The 22,175-nt window shown below is 40.4% G+C and overlaps 1 long non-coding RNA gene across 1 annotated transcript in view; it reads right to left on the reverse strand.

The window, feature by feature from the left end:
• LOC117673855 (uncharacterized) overlaps window positions 1-22,175 on the reverse strand; it is a 58,161-nt gene that overhangs the window by 27,026 nt on the left and 8,960 nt on the right. The window contains exon 3 of the long non-coding RNA XR_004593669.2: window positions 21,799-21,951. This is a non-coding gene — a long non-coding RNA (uncharacterized LOC117673855). The remainder of the gene's footprint in view (window positions 1-21,798; window positions 21,952-22,175) is intronic.

Raw genomic sequence — 22,175 nt, forward strand, 5'->3', positions numbered from 1 at the left:
TAAAATTCTAGAGTCCTTTAATTCTATCCAATCTTTGACCCACGATAGTACTGCTGCTTGGTAGTATATCTCCCAGTCAGGGAGTGCAGCTCCTCCTCTATCTTTTGTATCCTGAAGCAGTTTAAATTTTATTCATGGCCTTTTCCCTTGCCATATAAATTTAGATGTTATTTTATTCAGCTTTTCAAAAAACGGTTTATCTATTTTAATTGGAGTGACCTGAAACAAATATAAAAATTTAGGTAATATAGTCATTTTGATGGTCGAAATTCTTCCTAGGAATGAAATGTGTAAATTTTTCCATTTTTCTAAGTCTTTCTTTGTTTGTTCTAGTAATTTATCATAATTGTTTTCTTTAATTGCTGATGTTCTTGTAGATAAGCAGATTCCTAGATATTTTATTTTTTTTGTTGTTTGAATTTGTATATTATCTATCAAATCTTTTGTTTGGATTTCCGTAAGGTTTTTAACAATTAGCTTCAATTTACTTTTATTGATTTTTAGTCCGGCCACTTCTCCAAATTCTTCTATTTTTTTGGAACAAATTAGGTATATCGGAAACTGAGTGCAGAGACTGAAATACCGGACTAAGTGGTGAATTTCATGGATACAGAAGACCTGTCTGGATTTCAAACTCTGGATTTACAAATAACTTTGGATAATAAGAACTTAAGTTTAAAAAAAAAAGATTTGAAAATTGAATGCAGAGATCCAATTACTGGGAGAAGAAATAAAAAAAAAGACTGAGATGACACAGATCGCATTTTTTATGATTGTGAAAGAACAGATTGAGAGAGGTAAAGCAAGAAGACAATAAAGACTAAAGAAAATAAAAATTAAGTGAATTATTAATTTTGAACTGTTTAATTAGTTAATAAGTTTAATATTTGAAAGAAATATATAAGTTGACAATATTTTTATAGCTATAAATTGTATTGTGAAATTGTAGTTAGACAAGGAATTATTGTTAAAGTGAAAGACTGATTTTTATACAAAATAACAGATGAGTTGACTGTATCTCTGAGATAGACTGATTGAAAAAGGGGGTAATTGAAAAGATTGATAATTAGAAAATTAAGAAAATTAAATTAAAATCTTGATTGATAAGTAAATAGATTTATACTGTGAATAAGAATTAATTGCTCAATTGGGATAACTGGCAATATAATATAATATAACTATATATAAGTTGTGCGGTGTATAAGCAGTATTTGGAGGGGAAAAGAGATACTAAGGAATAACTTAATAATTGATGTTAAGGTTGGAAAGCTTTACACGAATATTTAAAATGTCTACAACATCCACCATAACAAAGACAGGGAAAAAACCTACAACCAATACGTTAGTAATGACTCCTTCCTCCTCACAACAAAAAATAATAGATAGCATGATGGGAAAGAAAAAGAAAAACTGGAAATGGCACCAAATGTAATACAAGATATGTTTCAAAAGATCCAGGAAACACTGTTCCAAACACAAGAAAAAATAGCTGAAAATCAGGAAGAAATGAGAACGTTCCATGCAGAGATCAGAAATGAATTAGGAGAAGTTAAGGAAGATATCAAGACCATGAAGGATAAAATTGGGGGCATTCAAAATTCTATAGCAGAAAATGAACAGAGAATTAGGAAAACGGAAACAAAAATAGATCACGTGGAATTAAAAGTAGAAGCAATGGAACAAAAAACCCTACAACTAAATAAAGAAATGTCAGATTCCTTGGCCATGCTCTAAATGGAAAAGGCCTCATACTTCTTGCGTTTTCAAAATGTTCCAGAAGAAAAAAATGAGTATTTAGAAGGAAAGATGGTGGAGATTATTGCAGGAATGATACAAAAAGAGCCAGAGGAAATAAAAGGACAATTGGAAGAAACTTACCGTGTACAAACAAATTATATAAGAAAACACAGTTTGGCGAGAGAAGTCCATGTTAAATTCTTAAAAAAATCAATCCGAGATGAAGCCTATAAGAAATCTAGAGAAGAAACGGTGATCTATAATGAAAAAGAAATTATAATTTTAAAACAGATACCCCAAAGTGTAAGAAATCTACGACAACAATATCAGTTTTTAACACAACTATTGATTAAATACAAGATAATGTATAGATGGCTGCCAATAGAGGGGATCTTAATTATGTGGGAAGACAAAAAATATAAAATAGACACTCTAGAAAAGGCAAGAGAATTTCATAACACACACTTTAGACTAGAAGAAGAACAGGAAAGCAAGGAGGAAACAGATAGTAAAAGTCAAGAAGAAGAACCAAGAGAAACAAATGAAGAAAAAGAAATAAGACAGAGGCAAGAAAAAGAGAGAGAACAGAGAGAAGGTGCAAAACCTAGGGAACGGATGGAAACAAGAAACACAAAAAAACAGATACAATAGGCAATGGATGAACAGATCAAACTCTTTTCGGTAAACATTAATGGCTTAAATGCCCCAAAGAAAAGGAATCAAATTTTCACAAAATTATGAAAATTAGAAGCAGATGTGATATGTCTGCAAGAAGTACACATTCAAAAAGATTATCAAAAAATCCTAGAAAACCCCAAATTAGGAAAACTATATTTATCTCTGGCCCAAAAAAAGAAAAAAGGAGTAGTGATTTACGTAAAAGAAAAAATACAATCTAAACTAGTCTATACCGATGAGCAAGGTAGAGTGGTGATGGTTGAATTAGAAATAGGAAAGAGGAAAATGTTAATTGTAGTGATTTATGCACCTAACCAAAAACTACAGGTTTTTTTTAAAGACCTACATATAAAATTAGGAGAATTAGAATATGATGATATTTGTGTAATAGGGGATTATAATGCAATAGTAAATGCAAAGAAGGACTATAAAACTGGGGGGAAAAAACAAAAGAAAAAAGAAATACTTCCAAAAGAATTCTTTACTATGGCTGAAGAACTAAATTTGGCAGACGTATGGAGGGAAACACATGAAGAAGAGGCCCAATACACCTTTTACTCCCATCCGCATAACTCTTGGTCAAGACTGGACATGGCATGGATGACCCCAAATCAAAATAGAAGTAGAAAAAATTGAGATAGGCACAAACCAATGGGCAGACCACAATCCACTATTCATAAACTGGAAAGGGGAAAGAAGACGTAAGAGATGGACAATGAACCAAAGATTATGTAAAGAAAAAGAATTTAATTTGATGTTAGAAAAGGAAGTAAAAATATTCTTTCAGATAAATAAAATAGAGGAAACCTCTTTACAAAACACATGGGATACTTTAAAAGCATATATAAGGGGCCTAGTAATAGCATATACGAGGAAAAAGAATAAAGAGAAGAAAAAACAATTAGATAATTTAGAGAAAGACCTAAAACAAATAGAACAAAAACTCCAGGAAAAGCCCAGAAAAAACAATAAGAGAAGAATGGGAAATGATTAAGCATAAATTGAATTTGATAAACCAAATAGAACTAGCCCAAAAAATAAAAATGGCGAAACAAAACTATTTCGAACACACAAATAAAACGGGCAGATGGCTAGCCTATAAACTAAAAAAAGAACAGAAAAAAAGAATGATATACCAATTGAAAGACGATAAAGGAGAAATTCAACATAGTAAAGAGGCCAAAAAAGAAATTATTAAGAAATTTTATGCGAACCTATATAATCAGGGGAAAATAGAGGAAGACAAAATAAAACAGTACATAGGGAAATCAGGAATGCCAAAAATCACAGAAGAACAAAGAATTACTCTCAATAGGCCAATAACCAAATTAGAATTAGATGAAGTACTGAAAAAGCAAAAAAACAATAAAACACCGGGACCTGACGGGCTACCGGTAGAAATATATAAAACAATGCAAGAAGTATTGGGAGAGAATATGTTGCGATTATATAATGAAGCTATGGAGAAAGCCAAAATACCAAATTCATGGACAGAAGCCATAATAACAATCATTCCAAAAGAAGACACAGATCTCCAGTTAATACAAAACTATAGACCTATTTCATTATTGAATGCCGACTACAAAATATTTGCAGCAATCTTGGCCGAAAGGATTAAATTAGTATTAAATACATATATACACCCAGACCAAAATGGATTTCTGCCGGGACGCCAAATAAAGAACAACATGAGAATAATACTTAATGCTCTAGAATATTATGAATCACACCCGGAAAAGCAGGCAGTGTTGGATTTTCTTGACGCCCAAAAGGCCTTCGATAACCAAAATTGGAAATTTATGATTGAACAATTACAAAATATGCAAATTGGGGAAAAATTTGGGAAAATTATAGCAGAAATCTATACCAAGCAATCAGCAAGGATAATTATGAATGATTTATTTTATTTTATTTATTTTATTTTTCAATTTATATACCGCCCTTCTCCCTGAGGACTCAGGGCAGTGCACAGCCAGAATTAAAAACATGAAATACAAATATTAAAAACAATTAAAATCTATATAAATTTGGCCCAAAATTTAAAAAACCACAAACCAATTAAACATTTAAAAATTTTAAAAAAATTTCTTCCTAAACCAGCCCGGCTTGCTGGAAAAAGTGGGTTTTAAGGGCACGGCGGAAGGCACTGAGGTCTTGGATTCTCCTTATCTCTGGGGGCAGCTGATTCCAGAGAGTAGGTGCCCCCACAGAGAAGGCTCTCCCCCTGGGGGTCACCAGCCTACATTGTTTGGCTGATGGCACCCTGAGGAGGCCCTCTCTGTGGGAGCGCAAGGGTCGCTGGGAGGTCGTCGGTAGCAGCAGGCGGTCTCGAAGATAGCTAGGCCCTATGCCATGGAGCGCTTTAAAGGTGATAACCAACACCTTGAAGCGCACCCGGAAGACCACCGGGAGCCAGTGCAGCTTGCGCAGGAGCGGTGTTACATGGGAGCGCCATGCTGCTCCCATCACTACCCGCGCTGCTGCATTCTGGACCAGCTGGAGCCTCCGGGTGCCCCTCAAGGGGAGCCCCATGTAGAGAGCATTGCAGTAGTCAAGGCGAGAGGTGACGAGGGCGTGAGTGACTGTGCACAGGGAATCCCAATCAAGAAAAGGCCGCAACTGGCGAATCAGGCGAACCTGATAAAAGGTCCCCCTGGTTATAGCCGTCAGATGTTCCTCCAAGGACAGCTGCATATCCAGGAGGACTCCCAGATTGCAAGCCCTTTCTGTGGGGGCCAAGGACTCACCCCCAATAGTCAGTGATGGAGTCAACTGACTATATCGGGATGCCGGGAGCCACAGCCACTCAGTCTTGGAAGGATTGAGCTTGAGCCTGTTCCTCCCCATCCAGATCCGCACAGCCTCCAGGCACTGAGACATCACTTTAAGGGCATCATTGGGGTGGCCTGGGGTGGAGATGTACAGCTGGGTGTCATCAGCGTACTGATGGTATCTCACCCCGAAGCCACGGAGCATCTCGCCCAGTGGCTTCACATAAATGTTGAACAGAAGGGGCGAGAGAACCGATCCCTGCGGCACTCCACAGATGAGAGGCCTCGAGGTCGACCTCTGCCCCCCTGCCAACACAAACTGCGACTGGTCGGAGAGAAAGGAGGAGAACCACCGCAATACGGTGCCTCCCACCCCCAACTCTTCCAGCCGGTGCAGCATGATACCATGGTCGATGGTATCAAAAGCCGCTGAGAGGTCTAACAGGACCAGAACAGAGGAGCAACCCCTGTCCCGAGCCCTCCAGAGATCATCAACCAACGCGACCAGTGCCATTTCCGTGCTGTGCCCAGACCTGAAACCCGACTGGAATGGACCTAGATAAGATGTTTCCTCCAGGAATTGTGGAAACTGTCGTGCGACCACACTCTCAACAACCTTCGCCATGAAGCGAAGGTTGGAGACAGGACGATAGTTGGCCAATATTGCCGGATCCAGGGACGGCTTCTTGAGGAGAGGCCTCACCACTGCCTCTTTCAAGGCAGCGGGAAAGTAACCCTCACTCAATGAAGCATTGATAACACCCTGGAGCCAGCCTCGTGTAACCTCCCGGGAAGCCAGTACCAACCAGGAGGGACACAGGTCCAGTAAACATGTGGCCGTACTAAGTCTCCCAAAAATCCTGTCCACATCATCGGGAGTCACAGCATCAAACTCCTCCCAGATAACATTCTCAAGACTATTCCTCATCACCCTGCCCTGATCTACCCAGTCAGAGTCCAAATCCCCCCGGATCTGAGCGATTTTGTCATACAGGTATTGTCCGAAATCCTCCGCCCTGCCTTCCAGGGGATCCTCCCGCACTCCCGGATGGAGCAGGGAGCGGGTCACCCTAAACAGGGCGGCCGGACGATTCCCTGATGATGCAATAGAGGTGGAAAAGTAATTAAACTTTGCCGTCTTTATCGCCACTAGGTAGGTCTTAATATGCGACCTTACCAGTGTTCGATCAGATTCAGCGAGATTGGCCCTCCAACCGCTCTCCAGGTGTCTTTTCTGGCACTTCATTTCCCTCAGCTCCTCAGTAAACCAAGGAGCTGCGCGGGATCAGCACCGGGTCAGAGGCTGCAAAGGCACGACTCGGTCCAAGGCCCCACCAGCCGCCCGATCCCAGGCAGCTACCAGGTCCTCAGCCGAGTCATGTGCTAGATCCTCAGGAAATGGCCCAAGCTCCATCTGGAACCTATCAGGATCCATCAGGCGCCTGGGGCGGACCCATCTTATTGGCTCCGCCTCCCTGCGGCGGGGTGTAGCAGTTCGAAGGTCCAGGCGAAGGAGCGAGCCAGTTGAGCGAAACATCAGGTACATCATCAAATAAGGCACATCTTCTTACGCAGATACTCGTGTTGAGCTGCTGGGAGTAGTTTGTTGAGCATATCAGCAATTTGATCATGTGTAGATACATATTGCATTTTGACAAAACCTTTTTTCTGGACCTAGAACCTGTAAAATGTGATTCAGAAATATAAACCACCGATTCATTGTCTTCCATCACCGTGATCGGTCGGATCGGGTGTGTCCAGATATCTGTGACTAAAGCATCAAACCAAGTTAGAGAATTACATGCATCTGAAACACAAGCATATTCAGCTTCAGTAGATGAACAAGAAACAAAATTCTGTTTATGTACTTGCCAATAAACAGGACATCCATTTAAGAACATCATATAACCTGAAGTACTTTTACGTGATTTCTTATCACTTGCCCAATCAGAATCTGCATAACAACATAATTCTGCATAATCAGTATGTGTTGGTTCTAACAATAACTTCAAATGTTTGGTGTATTTTAGGTATCTCAATAATTTCTTAATACATGTCCAATGAAACTGTTTTGCCTTACTTACATGTCGAGATAAGAGATTAACACTAAGTGCAATGTTGGGTCTGGTCCAACTACTAATATACAATAGTGACCCCATGACTGAACGATAAAGTGTTTGATCCTCGAACTCAGGACTTGCTTCTTGTGTCAAGTTATGAAAATCTATTTGCATGGGTGTCTTTGTTGTGTTAGCATCTTTCATGTTGCAATGATGCAAAACTTAAGACTAAACCCCTTCTGTGTTTTTTCAATCTGAACACCTAAGTAAGTGCTAATGTGACCCAATGATTTCAATGTGAAGTATCTCTGCAAAGCTTTTGCAAAAATCTGACTCATTTGCTTATTTGGACCAATATAAACAATATCATCAACATAAACAAGAACTATCTCATATGCATTGTTAGATCTCTTTGTGAACACGCACTCCTCAGTTTTGGACTTAATAAAACCCATTGAATTTAGTTTGTCAGTAAGACATAAATACCACATTAAACCAGATTGTTTCAGACCATAAAGACTTTTGTTTAGGAACTAGGTATCCCCTTCTTGCTGTCGGAATCCTGGAGGACTTTTCACGTAGATCTCTTCATCTAGGTCTGCATGTAGATAAGCCGTGTCAACATCAAACTGGAAAACTTCTAAACCAAGGATAGTTGCAGTTGCTAAAGCAATTTTTACACTTTCAGTTCTGACTGTCAGTGAGTAAGTATTTGTGTAGTCCTCAGAATAATGTTGAGCGAAACCCTGAGCTACAAGTCTGGCTTTGTACCAAGACTCACCATTTGGTTTCTTTTTGATTCTGTAGACCCATCGAGTGCCAATGACCTTTTTGTTTGCTGGAGGTTTTGCAGGTGTAAACACCTTAAGCTTCTTTAGACTGTCCATTTCAACCTGCATTGCATCATACCATTTGTCTTGCTCTGAATCAGGGAGCTGCTTGATTTGCGTGAAATTATCAGGTGGAAGTGTAACATTGCAAAGGCAAGGGTGCTTTTGTCAGTTGCGAAGAATATCGTTGTGGAGGGATTCCTTTTGTAGCCCTCTTGGAACGTCTCGGAACAACTGTCCAGTCTTCTTCTGCTTTGTCCTCGTCCTCACTTTCATCGCTAGCATCAGCATCCGCGGCTTGCGAAGATGGAACATCGGGTTGAGAAGAATCAGTGGAATCTTGTGGAATCATCAATCTGCGTGGCATCAGCAGTATCATCTCTAGGAAAATAAACTCCAGGCTCATTGGAATGAATCCTGGACCAGTCAATATCTTCCTCAAAATTAGCAGATTGGGAAATCACAATTACATGTTTAGAGTCAATAAATCTGCTCCATTTTGAGTTATCATCAATACCCATAAATCTCAGTCTCTTTGCTGCTGGACTTCCTTTTCTTCTTTGAGCTAAGGGAATGTTCACCATAGCATATGAACCAAAAATATGGATGTTTTTAAGATCGGGCTTATAGCCATACAACATGAAGAAAGGAGTCTGATTTGTTACACTGCTCCAAGTATGGTTCACAATGTAATTTGCATATTTTATAGCTTCACACAGTATATCTTACCAAGGTTGGCGTCTTCTAGGAGACAGCGCATCATGGTTTGCAGGACCCCTTGTCTTCATTCTGTGACTCCATTACGAGCCGGTGTGTAAGGGGCCGAAGTCTGATGAATAATTCCATTCTTACGCATCCAGTCCTGGAAATGCTGAGACATGAATTCGGCACCACGATCACTCTGGATTCTGGCGATGCGAACTTGGTGTTGGGTAGAAACAAGGGCTGCAAAGTCCTTAAAGATCTGAAAGGTCTCTGATTTTTCTTTCATAGGATATACATATCCATATCTAGAGTAATTATCAACAATAGTTAGAAAATATTTTCTACCACCAAATGATGGCGGAAATGGACCAACCTTGTCAGTGTGAACCAAATCAAAAATGCGTGTTGAGAGGCGTGTAGCGTGTTTGGGAATGGCTGCTGCTTTGGATTTGGCCTTCTTGCATACAGCACAATCCAAAAACACCTTATACCCCTTTAGATCCAAACCTTTTGCGAACTCCGGCATCTTCGTAAGAACATGGAAACTGGCATGCCCCAATCTTCTATGCCATTTATGGATACACCTGGAATGCAAAGGTTTACCAGTTAGTGAATTCTCAACATTAACATTTTTATGAGGAACCTCAGGCTTGCTCTGAGCAATCTGTTTACCAACTCTCTTTTTGTTGGCTTTAGGAGCCTTTGGAATAGCAACAGGATCTCTCTCTGGAGCATCTCCCTCTGGGCCTGTGCTCTCCCTTTTTGGAGTTTGTATACTTGCCTGTGTTTGTGGTTTAGGCTTTGGCTTTAAGTAATAAACACCACCAATTAATATGGTTCCAGCAACAATATCTCCATCTTTAACTATGTAACTTGCATTTTCAAGGTGGTGAACCTGGAATTTTAATGCTTTAGACAAGTGACTCTGACTAAGCAAGTTACTGGTTGCTGTTGGTATGTAATAAACATCAGGAATGAATGCATTGAGCTCTTCAACATAAACAGTTCCTTTTCCTTTGACCTGACAAGGATGATTTGAAAAAGAATAAAGTTCACGTAGTTCTGGTTCAGGCTCATGCATTTCTGTGAAAAGTTCCTTTCTGGAGGTAACATGCAATGCTGCACCACTGTCCAAAGTCCACAGGAGTCGTCTGTCGTACTCTGGTTGAGGTTGTGGATCATTGGTTAAAGCCAGTGTGGCAAGTGGAGTTTGTGGCTCACGCTGGGGACCACGACGACCTTGTTTTCCGCCTCTGCCTCTGCCTCTGGAGTCTGTTCCTCTGGGCTGGTACGTGACGGGAGCTGGAACTCGTTGGGGACAATCCCGGGTGGCATGTCCCACACGATCACAGGTGTAGCATCTTGGCATCCTTGGAGCGTAGGTCGTTCCTCGGAAGGGGCGCCTAGCTGGAGCTCTTGATGTGGGGGGTCCTCTCAAGTGTGGCGTGGCCTCTTCTTCAATTAAAAGTCTACAGACATTGTCCACTGTGCGTTGAGCAATTGGGACTTGGTTAATTTTTGTAATAGCATCTTTCCATTCATAGTTCAAAGAGTTAATAATGATGCTGATCATTTGAATATCTTCAATGTTATGGCCTCTTTCTCTCAATTCTGTTCTCAGACCTTTCAGTTTGGTCAAATGTCCTCCAATTTGTTCACCGGGTTTCAATCTCAAACCGTGGAGTTCAGACATGAGTAAACATGAAGATTCAATTGAGACAGGCCTGTAGCAATTTTCCAATTCAGCCGAAATTTGTCGGGCTGTTGTATTTGTGGAAAAGTGACCTGCAGTTCAGTATCCATGGACATCAATAATGTTGTGCGAGCCCTTATCTCTAAATCTCTTATTGCATAAGTCCAAGGTTGAGCAGGAGGATTAAAAACCATGCAGTGAGTGCCTTCTCTAAGAAGCAATAGTGTAATCTCACTGACCCAGGCTTTATAATTGTGTCCTGACATTTTTAGTTTTGACTCACCAGTTAGTGGAGAGACAGAAAATGCCTGGTAAGGGGCCTGCATTTGGTGTGCTGGCTGTGCTGCAGAAATGCCTGTGGTATTTGCTGTGCCTGTTGTGGACCTAAAAATGGTCTTGGTTGTGCCATTGGAGGTGGGCCAGGAGGTGGCCCTATTTGCACTTGTGGCTGGGGCACATATGCAGGCATTTGTAGCTGGTGTGGGTGATGCATTGGAATCTGCTGTATTCCAGTTGCCATTTGTGCTTGATCTGCAATATTGGCGTGACCTGCTGGAGATGCAGTCATTTGCCTTTGCTGCACTAAGCGTGGCTGTGTTCCATCTAAAAAGACACCAGCACCACCAGGGGGTATTGGAGTTTGGGCCTGTGGAGACACTTGTGGCATTTCAGCTTCCTGTAGTAAATTACTTTCACCAGCAGATAGTGCTGCACCTTTAGTTTCGGGCAGCTTTGCAGTTACAAGAAATGACTGCATGGCAGATTTATGTGTAACTTGATCAGGGAGACTTTCATGTGACGTATGCAGTGCTCTCTGCCTTAATTGGCCTGACACAGTATCCACCAGGGGGAGTGTCTTTGGCTCCGGAGAAGAAGGCAATATAGCGTTTTTTGAAAATCTTAAGTCACGAGATTCTCCCTTATCTTGCTCAAGCATAGATATAGCCATTTTTGCCTGGGATAGCTCCTGTTCATAGAATTTTATACGGTCACGATAGGCTTTCATAGCCAGCTCATCCAGGGTGAGCTTAGAGCTTCAAGGAGAATAATGAATTGTTTCTCTCTCTGCATGGGAGTAATTTTGCTCGGCAGTTTGCTTTGGCCTTGCACTGAGCATTACAAATTCAGAAGGTTCTGGGAGGACTTTTTCAGAGCTTTGAAAATCAGAAGAAAATGTTACTGACCTCAGTCGTAATTCATTATCTTCAAAAACAGCTTCTGTCTTATCTCCCTCCATTTCTGTTCCCACGGCTTCTTGTTCCAGGCGTGTGGCTTTAGGAAGGGGTTGGAAATCTGAAAACCTCCTTTCTGCCACCTTCTCAGCAAAATACATTTTGTATTTGTTTTTCTTCTGTTTCGGCATCTTAGCAAAGATAATTAGCGTACCTCAGTAGCTAAAAAACTAATTGCCTATGCGCTCTTATCAGAAATAACAAAACAAGGAAAAAAGCCATAAATCAACCGTCCGAGCTACCAGATGTCAGGGCATTGATTAATCCCATATTTGTCTCTGGGACAAATCACCCTGGTTTAATTAGAGGATGGATCGAGGCCTCTCCAAGTTGCAATATTCTGAAAAGAAACGCGAAGAAAAGTTCTCTAATAAAACTCATTTATTTGTTATAAAGAAAATAAAACACCTCACTAACTAAGAAAAGTAATTGTTACATTTTGGCAAGCGAGGTCTCCTGCCAGTCCAGCCGGACCTCTCTGGCAGGAGAACAAAGGAAAAGTGTGAAGGAATGTGAAAGAATGCGGACATGCGTAGTAAAATACTGATAAGGAACTTGGCAAACTACAGTAAGTCTATTAGTCCAAAAATAATGAAGCTCAGCTGGGAAATAAAAAAACGCAGTGACAAAGGCATTGGTTGTAAACAATTTGGAAGACCAGTTGGACATCTCCACACTCTCTCTCCATTAGCCTTCTAACATCTTCTGCAAGACTGTCTCTGTATTTCTCCCACAATTTTAGGGGGTCTGCAACTTGGCAGAAAACCAACATGAAGGCAAAACAGCTGATGGAGTTTGTTAGGAAAGTCAGAGATGGAGGCTTCTTCCAGAGTGTGGTCCCAGTGAGTATCATCCTCCAGCAAGCCAAGTGCACTGCACGCTGCTTGAAATGTTGGTTGAAGTATGCCTGCCACAGTTTTTAGGGCAGTAAATGATATTGGGTCACGGATTTTGTGCAAGAGGAGGCATAGGTAGTAGCACTCAGCATTACTGGGATGGACGGTCTACACTCTACCCAAAACCTGACCTTTCTTCACCCCCAGATAACCTGGTAAAAGCTTCCCTTGTTTCCTCCAGCAGAACTGGTTGCCTTTCCATATATAGTAAATTGGAACTTTGTAGTATAAAAGGGTCCTTGCAAAAGCATCGACTTTATATAGCTCAAAAAAGTCCAGAAGTGTTGTTTTTGGAGGACTATTGATCCTCTCAACAACATTGTCCTCAATAAAATAAACACTCTGGTCATTTTCAAGATGCATGGCAAGGTGCATAACAGAAGGAAACCAGAATGAATAGGGAAGCAGAGAATGTGCCAAGCTGCCTCAGAGCTGCTGATGTATCATCCTGCCTTGTACCTTGTCACCTCATCCACATCTTTAATGGTGAACCCTGCCTGGTCAGAGCCTTTGTTAACATACTTTCAGATCAGGGGTGGGTTCTACTTACATTTAGTACTGGTTCACAATGGGATTGTGCTTCTGCGCATGCACAGATGGCCGATGATGACATCCAGGGTGGTGGGCGGGGCCTCCCACCAGTTTTACTACCGTTTTTTTAAAAATTTGATTTATATGCCTCCCTTTTCCAGAGACTCAGGGCGGCTTACAATGTGCTCAGCAATAGCCTTCATCCTTTTGTATATTTATACAAAGTCAGCTTATTGTCCCCACAACTGGGTCCTCAATTTACCTACCTTAGAAAGGATGGAAGGCTGAGTCAACCTTGAGCCTTGGCGAGATTCGAATCTGCAGTAATTGCAGGCAGCTGGTCTTAATAACCAGCTTAATAACAGGGTGCCTTAGACCACTGTACTACCAAGGCTCTTCTTGTGAACCAGTCTGAACCGGGGGCAACCCACCACTGTTGCAGATGTATTTTATGGATTTAACTGAATAGCAGCACTCAACATTTATATGAGCCCAGAAGGTGCGAGATAGGATGGGGTTGTATGGCACCACCCAGTGATTGTCAAGATTGAGTCCAGTGATTTTGGCAGTGAAACCACCATCTGCCAGGGACTGCCTGCAATACTGAGGAGAGCCATCCTCTCTGGTTAGAGTTTCCTTCAAAAAGGGCCAGAGGTGCCATCCATCATGCAGGGTGAGTTCCTGTTGAGGGGTCCACATGGGCCATGGATCATTATCGTCTTGATAATATCATGGAAGTCTAGGTCAGGATCAGGTACCTCAGGACTCTGGTCTTCTTGCCTATTCTAGCCACAGAGGAATATGAATGTGGGGGAGTCCACATTTCTGCCATTCCACGGAGTACATGTAACATCTGGTGTTTCCAAAGATGCAACCTTTAGTGAAGAGCTTCATGATATGTTTTACTTTCATGTGAAAAACTCTATCATGAGATTTTTGTCTTGTCTTGTCAAGATCTGTATGATTTCTGGCCATTTCAGATTGCAGGTAAATTGAATGAACAGATCTGGTCATCCAAAATGGCGCACATACATCATCGGATTTTGAATTCACTCATGCATGTACTGGGGTCCTCCAGTGAAAGAAGACACAACCATCTTGCCAAGCTGTGATAAGTGGCTGTCAGTTCTTGTCATGGCATCCTTCAGGTGCACATACTCCTCACTTATTAGGGTTTTTTTTTTGGTTTCTATAAATCCAGTTGAGCCTTTCACTCTCAATTTTTGTATACATATCAACCAGAAATTGATTGAGAAGGTTGCAGAACAGCAGTAGGTAGCATTCTTCGCCATCACGCTCCATTATCCGGTAGCTGTAAAAGGCAGCAGCAGACACGGTCTTCTTGAGATGAACCTTGGTTTGCATTGAAGTATACTGATGTAATAGCCATCTTCTCCACAGCAGAACATCAGAGGGTACTGGAGAGTGTTATAGGCACGGTGTGTCTCATTGATTCATAACAACCTGTTGTCTCTCTGTGGAAAATGATATCTCTCTTCTCAAAATCCTGGCCGACAATGAGAACAGCCACTTCTGTAGTCGTGGGGGCATTGAAACAACCTCGGTGCTCTCCAGAAGGCTTCCTATCAGTGTTAATTACCACTTGGAAGTCCTTGTGGTCCTTAGGAACAGAATCAACAGCAGCCTTACGTTCCAGAATATACTTCTTGTGTTCACGCAGCAACTTCTGCAGTTGGCTAACCAACTGAAGAAATGAAGGCTGCTGCTGAGGCTCCGCCATGATACTCCCTATCCTGTGGTAGACCTGCCCTTGCACTTTGAATGTTGGCATAAAATTTCCCTTCTTCACCTCTCTGGCCCTCAAAGACATCATTTGGAAGCATCCATTGTACTTTTTTTTTTTTTTTGCTTTAATTTATATGCCGTCCTTCTCCGGAGACTCAGGGCGGCTTGCAATGCGTTAAGCAATAGCCTTCATCCTTTTGTATATTTATACAAAGTCAGCTTATTGCCCCCACAATCTGGGTCCTTCCAGACAGCAGAATCCCACAATCTGGGTACTTCCAGACAGCAGAAAGAAAATGATTTGCCATTGGATGCTGGTCGGTGAGAAGGCTATGTAAGCGTTCAGGGTAAGGCTGAAGGGGAGGGAGGTGGACTTTACTGCCACTGCAGCACATCCTGGGACTCTCATCCTGCCACTTTAGAGCATGGCACCAGGCACAAGGTAACTGGAGTCCGAGATCAACGACCTTGTCCCTGGAGTAATCAATCTGAGGTTCATATTTAAAACTAGACAAATACTTATTAGTCCAAGACATTGATCTCATTTGTGACTGATTAATGTAGGGTTTATTAGATGTATACATTTTTATAGCCTGTCTACTGCCTTGGGGCTGAGTTGGATGATACTTGTGTACAGCTTCCCTTACTAATTGCACCTGTAAATCTTTTTCTGCATTTTTTTTGCCTCTTTTCCCTTTAACTGGTATTACAGTTGAAGAAACAGATTCATCTGAACTGGAGGAGGAAAATAAGGGGGAGGGAATCTGCCTCTGCCTATCAGCATCCATCGGTATTCATCTGGCTAGCATCCTGTCAGTGTGTGAGAGAGTTGAGGGGTGTTTGGAAAGTGAAACAGTATTTGCTGTGTAAGCAAGAAGGAAACAGGAAGGAGGCTGGGTGTGGCTTAGCTCAAGTGTTCTGTAGTAAAGCTGCTTGCTGCTGTGAAAGTAAAACTGAAACTGAAAGTCCTCTTCTCTGCTTGTGTTTTGCATTTGGAACAGATTTCTTTTCAGGTGGGGAGGGGGAGTGGAACTCCTTAGCATCAGAGTTTGTGAATAATAATATAGGAAATACTAATGGTCTGATGGCCATTTTGAAAAATCATTTCTTAGTGAGCACCTAGAAGCCAAGAGGAACATATGTGGCAAATTTCAAGTTTGTAGGCTTTACGGTTCTGGAGATTTCGTGATTATTGCGTGAGTGGTTTTTGCTTTTTTTATATATAGATTAACCATAACATATATGGGAAAGAAAAGGTGCGTGCACAGTACACTCCAAAAGGAGGCTTGGGAATGTAAGTAGAACAGTGAGGGGGCAGGATCAGCTGTGGCACGCAGTTTAGCTTCACTAGAAAGCAGGAAATCCTGCTTTCTAGCAAAGCTAAATCGTGCGGAACAGGTGATCATCAAATTGTAGCTTTTTTAAACTACTGGTTTGACCGAACCAGTAGCTAATTACTGGTTTGACCAAACTGGTAGCTTTTTAAACATGCAGTGTGCATTTGGTGCACACTGCACATGTGCATGCAGCACATGTTTGGTGTGCATGTGCACACTTGGCACTCAGCACGTATGCATGGCAAGCAAACAGGTAGCAAACCAGTTCAGATTTTACCCCTGAACTAGAGATAGATCCACAAAAAAAGAATATAAAAAATTAAATTGAATTTAAAAAACAAGCTGAATTTAGTAGATAAAGAATTAGCACAAAAAATTAAGTGATAAACAAAATTTCTTTGAAAATGCAAGCAAACCAGGAAGATGGCTGGCTATAAATTGAAAAAGGAAAAAGAAAAGAAATTGATACATCAATTAATGAATGAAGAAGGAATTTTTCACCATCAAAATGACAACAAAAAGAAAAATTACTTACTTTAATTACTTTGAAAAACTATATGATCGAGAAACAATTTCAGAAGATAAAATAAAACAACGTTAAGAAAAAGTGGAACTACCTAAAGTACCTGAAACATTGAAAGCAATGCTAGATGAACGTATAACAATGATAGAATTAACAGAAGTAATTTAGAGACAAAAAAAATGGCAAAACACCAGGTCCAGATGGATTACCATCAGAACTATACAAAGACTTACAAAATACTTTAAGAATTCCAATGTTGGAGGTATTCAATGAACTATTGTTAGAAGTGAAAGTACCAAATTCATGGATGGAAGCATACATTACTCTCATACCGAAAGAAAACTCAGGCCTACAACAGATAAAAAACTATAGACCAATATCTTTACTGAATGCTGATTATAAAATATTTGCTTCAATAATTGCAGAAAGACTAAAAAGCTTCTTAAATCAATTTATATATCCAGATCAAAATGGTTTTTTAACTAAAAGACAAATTAAAGACAATATGAGAATAATTTTAAATACATGAAGCACATTGAGAGAAGCAAATAACATTGATCTTCCTAAAGGCACAGAAAGCATTTGATAATGTGAACTGGCAATTTATGCTAGCACAACTAAAAGACATGGACTTTGGGGAGAGATTTATTAATATGATTAAGGTGATATATTATAAGCAAATTGCAAATGTGATGATAAATATAGATATGACTGAGAAGGTTAGCATTGAGAAAGATGCAAGACAAGGATGCTCCTTGTCTCCCCTATTATTTGTATTGACACTGGAAGTATTAAATAGAAATATTAGACAAGATACAGAGATAAAAGGTATGGAAATAAAAAAAGAGGAAAAGTATAAACTACAGGCATTTGCAGATAACTTAGTTTTTATTTTGGAAGATCCACAAAAAACAGGGACTAAACTAATAAAAAAAAAAGAAGAATATGGAGAAGTGGCAGGACTGAAAATAAATAAAGAGAAAAACTAAGATTTTAGTGAAAAATCTTACAGATAAACAGAAAAAAAGAGTTAATGAAGAGAATAGATCACTAAGAAAGTAAAATACTTAGTGATTCAGCTGACAGCAAGATGTGAAACGATTAAGGAAGATAATTATTATAAACTGATGCAACAAATTAAAATAGATCTGGAAAAATGGAAAAACCTGCAACTATCATTGATAGGAAGCATAGCCACAATTAAAATGAATATCTTGCCAAGATTATTGTACCTATTTCAAACAATGCCAATAAAATTGGGAAAATATATTTTGTGGCACTTAAAAAAATAATATTAAAATATATCTGGCAAGGGAAAAAAGCAAGAATTAGCTTAAAAATGCTGCAGGATTTAAGAAGTAGAGGAGGTTTTGGATTACCAAATTGAGAACTGTATTACCAGGCCACAGCATTAACATGGATTAAAGAATGGATTGTATTGAGGAATACAAGATTATTGACTTTGGAGGGATACGACTTGCAACTAGGTTGGCATGCTTTCTTGTGGTATGGGAAAAGTAAGATACATGGTTACTTTCAAAGACATTGCATAAGGAATGCTCTACTGTTAGTATGGGAGAAAACTAGAGAGCAACATTATTTGAAGATACCAGTTTGGCTTTCAACAATGGAAGCACTGATTCACCCAAATGTTATTAACAGGGGAAATATTGTTAGATATAAAGATATTCTGAATGAAAAGGGGGAGCTTAAAATTAAACAAGAACTGAGTGATCAAGGGATCAATATGATATGGTATTCACAAGTGCAGATACATTCTAGATATGAGAAAGATGTTAAATTATATGGTTTCTATAATGAATTAACAGAATTAGACAAGACAGAAGAAAGATTGATAAAGAAACTGTACAGCTACTTATTGGGCATTAAACTGGAAGATGAACATATGAAGGAGACAATCATAGCATGGGCAAAAAAAGTTGGTTACACAATAGAATTAGATAAATGGTAGAAACTGTGGGACAGGAACTACAGATTAACAATGTCAACTGCATATAAAGAAAATCTGTATAAGATGTTTTATAGATGGCACTTTGCACCGGCGAGGTTGGCAAAGATGTTTAAAGATAAGTCAGCTGAATGTTGGAAGTACCATGAGATACCTGGGTCTTATTATCATATGTGATGGACATGCGTAGAAGCCAAAAAATACTGGACAAAAATACATACATGGCTGAAAAAGATGACAAAGCAGCGCATTGATTTAAAACCAGAAATATTTTTGTTGTGGATTTTACCTGAAACTTATAGTAAAGGGAATGCATATTTAATTATCCATGTATTAATTGCAGCTAGAATTGTATTTGCACAAAACTGGAAAAGTGAAGAGATCCCTACTGATGAGAATGTGATTAGAAAAATATTAGAATGTGCAGAAATGAATAGATTAACACTTGCAATTAAGGAGAAAGAACAAACTGAATATTATGACATGGGAATTATTTTATCAATGGTTAGAGAATAAAAATGGAAGTTAGAAATAAAAGAAGGAGATCAGTGAAATGTAGAAAATATGTTAAGATAGAGATGTAAACAACATGAATGATTGTTATTATTATGACTATTATGATTATTAAGTTTAATATTATTATTATATTCTTATTAGAATATATGTTAAGAGGGAGAAATGAATAGGTTTATTACATTCCATACTACTATTGTAAGATCAGAGAATCAATATCAATGTAATGAATACTGTTGTAAATTTTGATTGTTATTGCCCAGAGATATTTGTACTCAGATGACACACTGTTTAATAGAAGATGGAATGTTTATATTGTATCTCTATCTCTATCTCTATTTCTCTCCCCTCTTTCCCTCCCTTCCCCCCCTCTATACACACACACACACACACACACACACACACACACACACACACACACCCCTCTGAACCGGTAATGGCAATTTGAATTGGTTCCCTGAACTGGTAAATACCACCTCTGGTTGGCCCCGCCCACACCCGCCTGCTCACCCGCTTGCCGCTTGCCCCGCCTACCCTTGCCCTATATATGTTGCCTTCACCATGCGGCCCAGCTAATCGCCTCACCAGGTAAGCATGCCACCTACTTGCCCTTTGCCTTGGGTCAGGGCCCAGGGCCCAGGGACATGCCATTCCCCAAGGCCTGAGCCTCCGCCTGCTCGCTGCCCACCTCAGCCTGATCAGGGAACAAGCTATTCCCCAGCTCCGGCCTTGCCCTGGAGCTGCTGCCTGCTCACTGTCCACCTTGGCTGGGTTGGGAAATTGCCATTCTCTGAGTCCAGCCTTGTCCTGGAGCCACTGTCCACTCACTGCCCGCTCACCTCTGCCTCACTCACCTGCCTTCTGTTCCAGTCGCCTTGGTGGGGGGGACACGGCGAGGCTTGACCACCTTTCATGGGAAGCCTCCAGCTGCTGGTTGTTTTCGGCTACCTTCTGGGCAGCCCTATTGCAATGCCATCCCATGACCATCTCCACCCTGTTCGCGCCAGGCACACACGCACATCCCATTGCCTGCCGGTGCCGCTCGTGACGGGACCCGGCCAGGAGAACACCCTGCTGCACCAGAGGGATAACGGCACAGCAGAGTTGCTCAGAAGGCAGCCACCACAGTCTTTAAGGTACTTTGACAATGGAGGGAGGGGAGGACCATGAAGGGACAGGCCGCAGAAGTTGCCTTCCAAGTTCTGCAAAGGGTGGCAGAAAAGTTAGGCTTCTTTCTGCCATAGCATTCAACGTGGCTGCTTCTCTCCTCCTTCTCAGCCTCATACATACAAGCAAACATGAGAAGGAGGCGAGAAGCAGCAATGTTGAATGCTAGAAGACTTGGCCAAACTTTTCTGTTGGTTTTGTGGGCATGGCTTGGTGAGTGTGGCTTGGTGGGGTGGTGCCACCATGCCCACCAAGCCATGCCCACAGAACTGGTAGTGGAAAATTTGAATCCCACCACTGTATCCAGTACACATGTTCAAAATATTTTTGTTGCTGGGTGGGAGTGGCTGGGTGGGAGTGATGTTGAGTTGGCCATGCCCACACAGGCATGGCCTGGGGGGGCGTGTCATGTGACCAGGTGGGAGTGTTGTCAAGTTGGCCACACCCACCCAGGCTTTGTGGCTCCTGGTGTTTTGTTTTCTGTGAGAAATGGGTCCAAGCAGCTCTTTGAGTGTTTAAGGTTGGAGATCCCTGAACTAGATACAAAGATAGTTTTTTCCCCCATGCCATCACTCTGCTAAACAATTAATTCCTACAACACTGTCAAACTATCTAAAAAGGCAGTATTACTATCATTATTATCATCTTCCCTATTACCTATCTTGTTATCTTCTTATGACTATAACTTTGTTGCTTATCACTATTGTTGTATGTATATTGAGAGCTTACACAATGGAAACAAATTCCTCGTGTGTCTAATCACACTTGGCCAATAGAGAATTCCATTCCATTCTAAAGTAGAGCTACCATATTTTGGTTGCAAAAATCTGAGAGAATCATATGGAAAGAGATACAGAAAACTGCATAAATTTCTGGGCAGTTGCCTGACTTTTGCAGTCTAAATATAGAAGCTGAAAATTGAAATGCAAAGTAATCCCAGAGGCTTGGAAGGATCAGGAGAGAAGTATAACTTGATGTACACAACACCATAACAACCTATTGTAGCAATTTGCCTTCCCCCTACAGCATCCAACATATCTACAATATTGGCATGCACTGTGCCTTCTATGTCTGCATTCTCTGTCTTCCCACAGACTGCACGTGTTCTAGAAGCCTATTTTATTAAGATATTCAGCTAAGCAAAGGATAATGTTCATTTTCACTTTAATACAGTAACATGTAACTGAAGCAAGCAGTCTCATTCCTGTACTAATGGCTGCTAAATCCTCTTTAGAAAAGTATTTGAACAAGGCTTATGTCAAAAATGACTTGATGGCACGTAATCAATAAGATTGACAAACAATTTATTACATACAATACTTGAAAGTTGGGGAACCACAAGTAAAAGATATGCTGTTATTACATTGAAATTCCATGCAGGTATCAATGGCAATAATCAGCAATGCTAACCTGCTATTGGTGGAGGAGAATTTATTGCTGGCGTGTCTTTTCTCTTTGGTTTTCTCTGTTCCAGATCATTTTTCTGAGAGATTTGAGGAGTCTTCCCTTTTCTTGGTATCCTCTTGAGTTCACAACTTTTGAGCAGCTGCTCAGAAAGATCATCTGTGGGTTGTTGGGATTTTAAAAAAAAAGAATAGATAGCCACAATCAAAATAGTCACATTAACTTCAGATTTGGTTATCATGAACTTAATTGTTGGGTTAACAAGGCCTTGAAAATACTTTCAAGGAACTACTTGAAATAGTAAGGAACAAGGATTCCTTAGAAAGTGGAGTTGGAAAGAAAGAAAGAAAGAAAGAAAGAAAGAAAGAAAGAAAGAAAGAAAG

Source organism: Pantherophis guttatus, chromosome 4 (genome assembly GCF_059756535.1).
Source record: "Pantherophis guttatus breed Tessera chromosome 4, ASM5975653v1, whole genome shotgun sequence".
Classification (NCBI taxonomy): Eukaryota; Metazoa; Chordata; class Lepidosauria; order Squamata; family Colubridae; genus Pantherophis; species Pantherophis guttatus.